Source organism: Haliotis cracherodii, unplaced genomic scaffold (genome assembly GCF_022045235.1).
Source record: "Haliotis cracherodii isolate W230 unplaced genomic scaffold, xgHalCrac1.p SCAF_1, whole genome shotgun sequence".
In the NCBI taxonomy this organism is placed as follows: domain Eukaryota; kingdom Metazoa; phylum Mollusca; class Gastropoda; order Lepetellida; family Haliotidae; genus Haliotis; species Haliotis cracherodii.
The window spans coordinates 7,141,335-7,153,557 of record NW_027266264.1 but is presented as its reverse complement, the minus strand read 5'-3'; positions in this window follow the sequence as shown (position 1 = coordinate 7,153,557).

Below are 12,223 nucleotides of genomic sequence, written 5' to 3'. Positions count from 1 at the left end.
TCCGGATGAACTGTTTCCCTGTATCCATGTGAACACCATGGAACTACGAGATATCAAAGTAACCAGCGAGCTACGAGCAATTACGGAGTGTCTGTACCTTGTGAGTGAGTGAATGAGTTTGGTTTTAGCAATATTCCAGCAATATCACGGCGGGGGACACCAGAAATGGGCTTCACACATTGTACCCATGTCGGGAATCGAACCCGGGTCTTCGGCGTGACGAGCGAACACTTTAACCACTAGGCTACCCAACCGCCCCCTGTACCTTGTGACTGAAGTCGAACCGCATTAATTCTCGAGAATGTTTCTCTTTATTATATACTTCAATGTGAAAGACTGATTTTTCTGAAGTTTTATTTTAATTGCAGTGAACATAACACTTGATGTTTCACTGCAGTGAACATAACACTTTGACGGAACTATTGTCATACAAGAGTATCCTCCCCTCAAATTGTCTCCCTTTATCGTAAGTGTCTATAGCCCCTACACAAACTGTAGACGTACCGTTTACGTTCGTACCACATTGACGTTCGCAAAGCGCCATTTTTTGTTACTTGACAAGCGTTGATGCTTTCGCTTCCAACAGCTGTCTCGTAGTTTTTAAGAATATATTTTGTTGAAGTTGATTTTGTAAAGAATCACATCTAAATCTATGAAAAAGAGTTTTCGTGACCCTGAATATTTCTTGAAGCGTTTGTTTATATTTTTTAAGATTTTGCAAACACGAAACTACTTTTTTATGTCGCTAATACAAGGGGTGGTACAAGCACTGTGACGTAGCGTGGTTTCAATGACCAATCATCCTTGTGAGTCGCTAAACTGCACATGTGCAAATATAGAAGGGTTGTTACAGACGATCATTCTACCCTTATGGGAAAGATATACAGTCATGTGTGTAATGTTGTATGTTGATATAATCAGAGCCGTGACATCCTGACGCCCGACATTATCCCACCTCTCAACCCACACATATATGTGAGGTCGAGTAAGAAATCTTAGAATTTATACCCATGGTTTGAAGCTTTTAAAGCCTGCATATCTCTACACCACTCGCAGAGAATCGAACACAGACTGCAATAAATGCCACGATAAATCAAGGACGGGGAGAGCTTTGGGGAATTTCTTTCTCACCATGACAGAATTTAGTGGGTAAGTAGAAAGTTTAATTGATTCCATCAGTGTATATTGAGCCAGGAGGGCAGATAGCAACACGTCATTCCGCTGTTGTTTGGTCTGTATGAGACACAGTTCAAAGATTAGACCCAATAAATAACCCGTGAAGAGTGTTATCTGGATGAATAACCGTCCCTTTGATGTTAGTTTATCAGTTCGTGTGGAAGTTGCCGAAAATGAAACACACAAAATATATTAGTCGCTATTCGATTGATACAGAAAGCTCTACATGTTAATTAGGACGTCTTTGGTAACATTTTTGGGAAAACATCTGAATGTGATAACAGTGCCTTCAAGTTGGAATCATCAGGAAATTGAGACGGACAGTTTGTGGTATAAGAGAGGTAACTCTGACCATGTTTTGAAGTTCCCGTAAAATATAAATAACGGCGAAAAAAACTGTTATATCTGATAATAGCATAGAGAGCCTTTACAATATTATACGGACTTGCTTTGACAATAACCGATTAGTTGGAGAGATTGCAGAATTGTTCATTTTTAACGGCCCTTTGGGGTAGATCTGTAAAGGGCTGAAACCGTTATGACAGAGAAATTAATTTGCTAATTTACTTGACGTAGCCACGTAGCTGAGTGAGCGAGGTGAATTAACGTCGCAACGGCGATATCTGAGCGATATAGAGACGAGTGCAAAGTGTGAATTCAATAGTGTAGGACTATGCTTATTGTAGGACATGACTTGGACATTTAACTGCATATGAATATCCTGAGCAGGAACTTTCCGAGTTAGAGAAAACCCATTGTAGGGACAGTCACATCAGCGTCCACTTTGAGAAGCTTTTAACTTTGTATTGCTTGTTTACATTCTACCGACAATGACTATGTTTCAGTATGTAAGCACAAAATGTGTACACAGAAGCAATGTTTGGGGTTCTTATTTAAACATAAGTATAAATCTAACTCACACAGATGACTAACGATACTGTTATCATGGCTGAACAACTGATAGAAGTTATCATAAAATCGCACTGACACCGAACATTAAGGCAGTTTATGTTACCGATTAACTACACTCGGATAGTCTATGGCTGTACTCTAGCACTGCTACTCGTCACGTAGACATCAATCCACAAAGTGTAGTGACATGATATGTTCTATTATTACTATTATTATTAAGTCTTTGAAAGGCATTTAGAAGTGATAGACATAAGGAAGAGAATTTATGGATGTCAACTTCTTTATTCAAACAGAAGCTTTCTGTTACACTTTTCAGGCCAGCTGACCTCATCGAAGCGAAGGTTGCTGATTTTCTCAACTTAATATTATCATTGAGAAAACGCAGGTGTCCGGATAAGAGAGGGTTCGTCAATATACACACGGCTCTTGGGTAGCCTAGTTGTCAACACGTTGGATCGTTACGCCCGGTTCGATTCCGGACATGTGGCAAGCTTAGAACTGGTGGTCCGTCTGAGCTTTGGCGTGTAGCAAGACCACTGGTTTTTCTTTACTCGTTTCTATACCTTCGAGCGATCGTTGGAAGTTCTGAGTTAAACAACGAAGTATTTATAGTACAACCTTAACAGTTTGCATGTATTCCTGGCAATACTTTCCTTCTTTACAGGCTGTATTTCATGGAGAAAAGAGAGAGGCTCGAAGATGATCAGGAAGACCATCTTCCTCAGGTAAGGGAGTGAACTGACTATAAAAGTCCACATTCCACCCTTGCCGAAATAGGCTGGAATTATGGGGTATATGTATATTTTGGCTGGACTAACGAGTCTATGCATAGCTAGCCCAATCCAAATCGCGTATCGAAATCATCCGGTTCGTAAACTGTCGCGCAGATTTCGGTCGAATGCAGGATTTGCAAAGCATGTGTACCTACAACTTATCAGATATTTTCCAAATCTTTTCATGTTTTAATCAAGGTACTCACGTGATGTTATGGAAGGGACATAACTCGTAATAGCCACTGGTGGCGCTACGATCGAGCCAAGAAATTCCTACTTCTGCAAAGACAGTCAGTTAACTCCCTTGCCTCGGGAAAATGACCTATTACTGCCACCACAAAGGAAAATTTGATAAAGGACATGATATGATTATGGATGATCGACGACTCACCACGCGTCACACAGTCAATACAGCAGGCATCTCTCATGAAAGTATTAAGAAGATTCGGAGGAATGAGTGAGTGAGTTGAGTTTACGCCACTTCGAACATTATTCCATTTATACCACGGCAAGTGGGAGGGAAACCCAACGTGATGCAGGTCTTAGACCCTAACCACTTTGGTGAAACCCACGAGCAAGTGTATGTTGCTGACAAATCTGGAAACATAATCGGGTAGTACCGTGATTCGAACCTACAAGCACAAGTCTCTGGTGTGCCCAGGAGACGCAACTCTGTCGGCACCGCCAATTGAGGCGCCCTTTCTCAGGAATGGAATGCGCATGACAAACGTTTCAGCACGCTCGGTTACAAGGCTACTGATCAGAAACGCTCCCGTTTCGCCATATATCGTGAGAATGTACGTCGTTTGAAGCAGACCCACCTGATTGTGTTGAATGATTTGTAACCATGTATGAATGAGTCTTGGGTTCAACACTATCAGCCAGAGACTTAAGAACAGCCAAAGTAGTGGAAATGCGTTTCCTCAGAAGAACAAGGCCAGTTCAGTTCCTGGAGCTGGCAAGGTGAATGCTTCGGTTTTCTGGGAATCCAAAGGAATCACATTGTATTCTACCTCCCGAACGTTCACACCATAAATGGCCAATGTTAAACTCATCTACTTGAGAATATCGAGGAGAACTCACTAAAGATCTGCATAAGTTGGCTGCAGTGAATGACAGAGGCTTTGAAGTCATTGAAAATCCTCCGTATACACCAGCTTTGGTACTGTCAGTTTTCTACCTCATCCACAACTTGAAGACACAACTGTCTGGCAAGCAAATGATTATGACTTTGTTTCTGCTGTTGAGCACTTTTACACCACCTGGAGGATACCTATATCAACCAAGTCAGCCAGCCTGACCGCCTTTTCTAACACGGATATTCACTGTTCTGGGAGGGTATCTAAACAGATATGTGGGCATATGAGATTGAAAATAAAGATTTTACGTACGCATTAGACATTTGTTAAACGAAACGAAGAGATGAATATGTTCCAATCACAGAACTTTATTTGAGACTGGGAAGGAGGCCTTAATTGTAAACAGGGAGGTGTTAAACCTCTGCGGGAGTTGCGTGGGAATAACGCTTGCTATGTCCGAGTACATTGAAGATTGGTTGGTTGGATTGTTTGTTGTTTAACGCTGCACTCAGCAATATTCCAGATCTATGAGGGCGGTCTGTAAATAATCGACTCTGGTCCAGACAATCCAGTGATTGATATCATGGGCTTCGATCCACGCAATTGGGATACGATGACATGCATCAACCAAGTCAGTGATCCTGACCACCCGATCCCGTTAGTCGCCTCTTACGACAAGCATGGGTTCCTGAAGACCAATTCTTACCGGAATCTTCACGGGACTACGTGCGTTAGTACCCAAAGCATATCTGATGTTAACCTAGATGTAATAGTCCAGATACATGATCGGCATATTCAATATGCTGCATTGCTGGTTTCAAATGTTCGTCTTTTAATGAACGGAGGCGTGCATCGATTGTTTGTTCTGAAGCTCATCTTTAGTGCTGGTTGTCTCCAGCGGCCTTGTAATTGTTGAGCTTCACCTCAGTGACAGACTCCTCGCGCTGCAGGAGACCTACGACTTCATAGAAATTGGGGTGAGTCTTCTGTGCAACTGTGCTTATTTTGTGATGTAAACTTTCCAAGTGTTTATTGGTATCCTTTGTTTACTGAAAGGATTCCGCATCACCTTGTCCCATGGCCCCTCTAAACCGGGGGTGGTCACATTATCCATCAGCTGTGTTGTCTTCTCACCTGGTGAACTGCTCCCAGCTGTCTCGGGCAGACATCCTCTACCTTGTCCAAGGGCACTAACGGTAACGCGGCAGCTGGACGGACCAACTTCTCCACTTCTGAATCCTCAGAATACTTCAGAATACTGCTGAACAAATCTTCTGTGTATGTAGCCTTGTGCATTGCGTAAAGTGAACGAAGCAACCTCTTATATCTCACATTGGTAGTTGGTGGCAAATAAGAGCATCAAGAGTTACACCAGCGGAAGATATGATCCCCCAGCCGCTGCATGAAAGGTAGAAAGCTCATCAAAGGATTTGGGGGAGGATGAAAACGTGCCATCACCAAACACTGCATCCGCATCAAACAACAGTTCTTGTCAGTGGTGAATATCAAGATAGGATCTCCACCGTCAAATGTTGGAAGAAACTATTCACCAGCTTCAGTACAAGTGCACTGATCGTTTTGTCTTATCTTGTCTTTTCTTGGGAAGAATTGGTAGAGTCTTATGGCGATGTCTTTACAGCATTGATTTGATAGCAGCAAATCTTAGAATTTCAGCAAGTAGACTGTCGGGAACTTTCTCTGTTAGAGTAGCTCGTCAGCGTAGATTCTCTGCCTCAGTCGTAGCTCTGTGAACCTAGGACTTTTTTCCACTTTTAGCAACGAGTGTTGATATATTTGATATCAAAAGACACGAGGGTTAGATTTTATATCTTAACTTCAATATAAAATAACCTTTCAAGATAATTTTGGGGTAGCTTAATAGGTTCTAAGCGGGACACGTGCATGTCTGAAGTCGTCTGCCTGGCTTCTCCTCCATCGTGGTGACATCTCTAGTGGTAGTGGACGACCAGTTCACCCTGGATACCCAGCTTCACAGCCTCCACACCCTGATGGACACAGCCGCAGTTTTTCACTCTTCTTGAACAGCTATATTTGTACCAGAAGGAAGGTCTTCTATGAATATGTGGATACTTTAACTCCAGGATGGGGGATGAAAGTGAATATATTCAGGGAGATGACGAAATACCAGATAGAAATGCAATCGATTCGGTTAAATTGCATCTGGGGATTTATTTATTGACTTTCTAGTCAACGGGAGTATGTGTGTTCTCAACAGCAGAGTTGGACATCAGGACTGAATGGGCATTCTGTCCTGGGCTATGTCATCACATCTCGTGAAGGCCTCGGCTGCTTCACAGATTTCAATGTGGGGAGAATGTCATCAACGGCAGCAACGTGCCGACAGCTTCCCTGACCACTCCCTCCTCACCTGGCAGTTCCGTACCCCTCACTGACAGATAACTGACAATACCCAGGTCTCCCCCCCGGACCACGATGCCTCTTTCTCAAAAAGGAACATACAAAATAAGATTACTAATACTTTTTTAAAATGATAATAATTCTGTTGATAGGATTAATGATCCTGTCAGTAATCTAGAAATAAAGTTAAATGTTCATAAAGACATTAATACTGCCTATTCTGATTTTCTTTGCTTTCATGCACAACGATCTTAAGGTTGCTCTACCAGGCAGTCAGAGAGTCAGCAACCCGAGGGTACGGTCTTCCTACAAACCTTACTGGTGTGAGTCTCTACAAACGTAGTGAGACAAGGTGTGCAGCTGTGAACGCCTCTGGTTGAAGTGTGAAACACGGAGACGCAAGAAGCTAAAGGGCAGGTTCATCGCTGAACGTAAAGTGTTTCATAAACTTTTAAGAAACTGTAAAAGAAATTATCCACGTAATGAACAAGCACGCCTACTAGAAAAGACCATTGGCAAAAATGCATATCAAACGACAGTTATATCAGTATTCCACAACACATGATTGATGATGTTGTCATTACAGATAAAGATGTTGTGTTAGAAAAATGGAAAAATGATTATACTTCTCTGTATTCGAAGCATGTTAATGTTGATTGTTTACATTCTGATCATGCTGACCTAGATAACAAGGTCAACTGTGACGTCGGACTTGACACTTGTGACCTAAATGCAGCTGTCACGCGTGCTCCTATCCTCGGCTAAAGCTTTGAAAAACAACAAATGCATTGATATTTTGTGGAAACTGTTTACCTATTTTTTTGAAAATTGTATATGCCCCGATTTATGGCAACTTAGTGTTGTTAATCCAATTAGAAAATCTGATACAAATCCACGGGATCAAGGAATTACCAAGGAATTGCCAAGGCATTACCCTACTATCAATTCACTGTAAAATGTACTCTGACATTTTAAATTCCAGATTAAATACCTGGCTAGAAAATAATGAAATTTTAGCTGGTGAGCAAAATGGTTTTCGCTCAAACCGTAGTACTCAAGAACATATTTATTCATTATATTCAGTTGTTAATAACCGTAAGCAATCAAAACAGTCCACTTTTGTTTGTTTCGTTGATATTATGAAGGCATTTGATAAGTCCCTGTGGTATAAATGGTTCTTTCATGCTGTTCAATCCATGTATAATAACACACAATCTTGTGTAAGAGAGAATGATCTCCATACTGATGTATTTTCTGCATATCCTGGTGTGCGACAAGGTTGTGTTATGACGCCGGCACTTTTTACGGTTTACATTAATGATCTAGTAAATGAAATTATTCGTTTATGTTGTGGTATCAGCGTTGGTGATGTTATGCTTAGCCTTTTGTTATATGCCGATGATAAAACCTTAATAGCACCTAATGAACAATGTTTACAGCGTATGCTTGAATATGCGGCAAATTGGTGGTCGACATTGCAATTAAAAGTTTATCAGAAAAAACTAAAGTTGTTCAGTTCCGTCAAGCTTTGGGGGTAATGATATGCAAATTAAAACAGTTGGTGGTCTACCTTATGAAGTTTTTAATACTCTTTATGCAAATCTTGTTCAACCAATATTGTCTTATGGTTCTGGGATCTAGTGATCCAAACAATTCAGGTATATTAACAACATCCAGAACAGAGCTTGTCCGGTTTTTTGTAGGGGTTGGTCAAAAGACTCCCACACTGGAAGTTCATGGAGACACTGGGTGGACGTTCCCTCTTGTGAACCCACATGTTGAGGTTCTCAGATTCTAGCGCCATTTACTTAGAGCACAGCAATCTATCATTGTTAGATCTGTGAAAAAGTGGTCGCTCAAGTTTAGAAAATCCTGGTATAATGTAACATGTTCACTTATTTTAAACTGGGCTTTACCTGTGTCACATGTTTGTGATATATCCTTAGTTAAATTGTTTCTGCAAAACAGTGGTTTATGTGTATTGATTATAACAACCTGCTTGTAGAATTATGGAATGATAGAAATTTAGTAAATGTAATAATCTAAGAACGAATACACAATTTAAAATTGATTTTCATATTGAGAAGTATGTCAGTGCTTCACACGAAAGAAGTATTTTGAGTAAATTCCGTTGTGGAACCCTGCCTTTAGATGTTGAGGTTAGGAAGACACACAAACCTGTAACACCTTTTGTAAATAGACTCTGCAAGTTTTGTGTTGAAGATGAAATACACCTTCTTGTAACTTGTGATCTATAATCAGACCTTTGTTACAATCTGTTTAATCTCTAGTTCAGATCCCTCCTTCCTACAACTTAATCCAGCGGACCAGTTTAATTATATCATGAACAATGATTCACTATGTAATAAGTTAGCCGTATTACTAACAAAAATGTATAAGCGTCGTTGTCACACATTCTCTTAATATGCTGTCACTACCCAATTAATCCGGTTTTAATAAACAATTAGATTTGGGTAAGTGGGAAGACCCCTCATCTAGTGAACTAGTGAGTCCAAACAGATACTATTTAAACATGAACATATTTAACAGATTTATTGCATAAAATAACAACTTCTTACTTGATAAGAATTTAAATAAAATATCACAACCTACCAATTACACGTTAAGTGTCCCTCATGCACGATAAAGATCTGCTATATGATTACATTGTCACATATACTGCCTTCTTGACATTTCCACATTGTAAGGTTTTATGTCCCTCAATAACCAATATTGAGTGGCTTATCAACGGCATCAAGGTACTGTAACTTTATGTTCTCGTAACTTGCAAACTGTAACGTTAGCCTCTGAATTCATGATAATTGCCTGACACCATGGTTATACTGCACTTTCTTAGCGCGATCTGTTGTCTCGAGAATATTGATAGCCTTCACAAACTCAAAGATATTGGGATTGCACTGAATACCTGCTTAGCATTGAATGCCATCCTTCTAAATTGTTGTTTCTTCTAGGACCTTCAGTAGCATAGTAGTTCCAGAAACCGTTTGCGAACATGGCATCACAGTCAACCCAAGTTAACACAATAATAATAGTTCATCTTTTCTGTACTTGGGACTTCGGGGGAAGGAGCATTCGTGGCATCTAGCCAAGTGTCTAGCCTGGTGTTGGCATGGGCAGGGCTGCTGCTCTCTGACTCAACGTAAGAAACTTCAGGGTTCAACTCGTACAGTTAAGCAAGTCCTGGGGCTGGATCTTCCGCCACATTGCCTGTGTAACGTGGAAGGAGCCCCCTAACAACACAACGTTGTCAAAGCACCTCCAATTGCATTGTTAACCGCAATTTCAAAGTCAGCCTAAATGAAGGTAGGAGAGAAGGTTTGACCGGTCTTGTCAAGGCTAGCTGCTTCAGCTGGTCAAAGATACTCTCTCATTGGTTATGCTGGCGGCAGTTTGGCATAGGGTCTAAACTAGAGGAAACATGAGCTGTGGTCAGGCTGGGTGCAGGTATATATACCAAGATCTGGGATTATCCTCCCTTATGCTCAGTTCTTCAGAAATGCTCCTGCTGTATGTGTCATTGTATCTGACCACTCTGGCTTTTTTGTGTGACAATTGTGACAACTGCCTCAATTATTGTAATTGAAAGAAACCCAACAAAATAAGAACAAAAGGGACAATTTTGTCTAGTTTTTACAAGGGTTCATTTTCTTTATAACCCCTTCGTAAGTATGAGAAGCATACAGTAATTTATATGAAATTAGTTTGTTCTTTGTGTTAGGGCTGGGACGAGTCCGAACGTACTACCCGGATACCCACCCCCCTATTACCAGACCCTACCCGGGTACCCACTGTAGGACTCAAGAGATAGGTACAAAATGTCCGATTGGGCACTTTTTAACATAGCACTGGCAAAACGTATTTAGATACATCTATTAAACATTCTGGTCATGCATACACTGAAGTTGACTCAAATTATATCTTTATTCAAAGATATCAAAAGTCAGAAGATATAGGTGCCTGCTCAGAAAGAAATGTGAACATTTGTGACTTGTAGTGTAACCATCGCGTTCTTGATACTTTTTGTCATTAAACAATATATCACGTGACTAACCAGGGGTCCGTGTGGCCCTGTGGGTACCCGGGTCTTACTCAGGACCCACCCGACCCAGGTACCCGAGTTACCCGTCCCTACTTTGTGTTACGTATCAACATTCTGTTTTTAATATAGCGTGTTGTTGTATGCAGCTGCGTAGTTAGGGAACATTTATATCAAGTATAATGTCAATTTAATCATGTTGTGCACGGTAATAGAAGAGTTCTACATAATCACTTTTTTCTTCAACGTATCCCTTGATTGTACTATTTTGTTTTACACATAGCACAAGTGTCTCAACGAGAACATTGAGAAGTGAACGGGTTTCTTGAAAAATTGGCACTGTCAGCATATGACAAATGGTAACAAATATCATCCTGTTTTTGAGCAATTAACGTTCTCTAGTTATGAGACGTTTCTAAATAAAACAGGCAAAACCCTTTCCATATTCATAAGTAATCTTTGTTACAAGCAAAGTCGATTGTTCGAGTCCGACCATGTTGTTACTTATGCCACGTACTTATAAGGAAGTAATGGCTTAACAAGGCCTCAGACTGACCATATGTGATCGAACAAAAGACATAAGTCGACTGCCAGTCAGATAGTTTGATACATGATTGCGAAAGCATTTACAGAAGTATGTACTACATTCTGTTTGGACAATATAAGCTATGAATATTGTACACTTTAATTGCACATGACTTTTGATGATTGGCACGATGCTTATCTATCTGTGATGAAGCTGGGACTTAGCAGGCATGACAGGTGGCATGTCACTTCGCGATTCAGTCATCAGTCCTTATTTACAAATGACCGACACCGTCACAAAGGACGTACGGGTCAAGCTGTGACTCTTAATTATCTAGTCGTACCTTTATTGTGTGATGTCAGTGCTGTGCGGGTCGATAAGGTTTTACTTTAATGATTTAACTTCTAACTTTATATTTCTTTATGCTTATAGGGGGGCACGGGGGGCCCAGTCGTCTAAGGCGACGTAATTCGCTGTGCCGAGTTGTGTCCCTGTGGCAGGTCAGAAACCTATGGTTGTGGGTTCAAATCCCGTTTCGCCCCGATAATGTTTCTAGGTTCGTCAGCACCATATCCGTGCTCGTGGGTTTCACCGAAGTGGAACATGTCTGAGACCAGCATCACTTCGGGCTTTCCTCCCACATTAAGGTGACACCCCGCGATATGAATGCAACTGTTAAAAGCGGCGTTAAACCCAACTCACTTACTCTTTATGCTTATAAATTTTGTTATCTGTATTGACATTTTGTAAACATATACACGTAAAAGTAGCTGTATAACAATTTCATAAGCATATGTTTATGAATCGCTCTCCAAAACTGATTGTACCATGTGTTCGCAAAAATGAGCGTATCCTGTCCCAACGGTGGCACCCGTCACAAACACATGCAAAGGCAAGTCAAAATCTTATATCTCTTGCTTCTAAGAGGGCTGGTCAAAAAGTTCTAAGTCTGACTAACTTTCAACTTAGGGCCATAACAAAGTGAATTAGTCAATGTAGTACATTGTTTGGGTCGTTTTTTGCAAGTGTATTTATTCTGCTGAGGCCGTTTGTATATTAGTGACAGCCTGTTGAACGGGGTCCAAATGAAAAGAACAAGTACCGAGCAGTCATCAAGTTTTACTTTAGAGAAAACTACTCCCCAAGAAATTCATGACCGCATGTCACAAGTGTATGGGGATAAGTGCTCTCCTAGCTATTCCACTGTTAAACGTTGGTCAGCTATGTTAAAGTCTGGGAGATCAAGCCTTCATGGTGACACTAGGTCTGCACGTCACTCAGCTTCCGTCAGTGACGATTCAATCAAGGAGATAGAAAAACT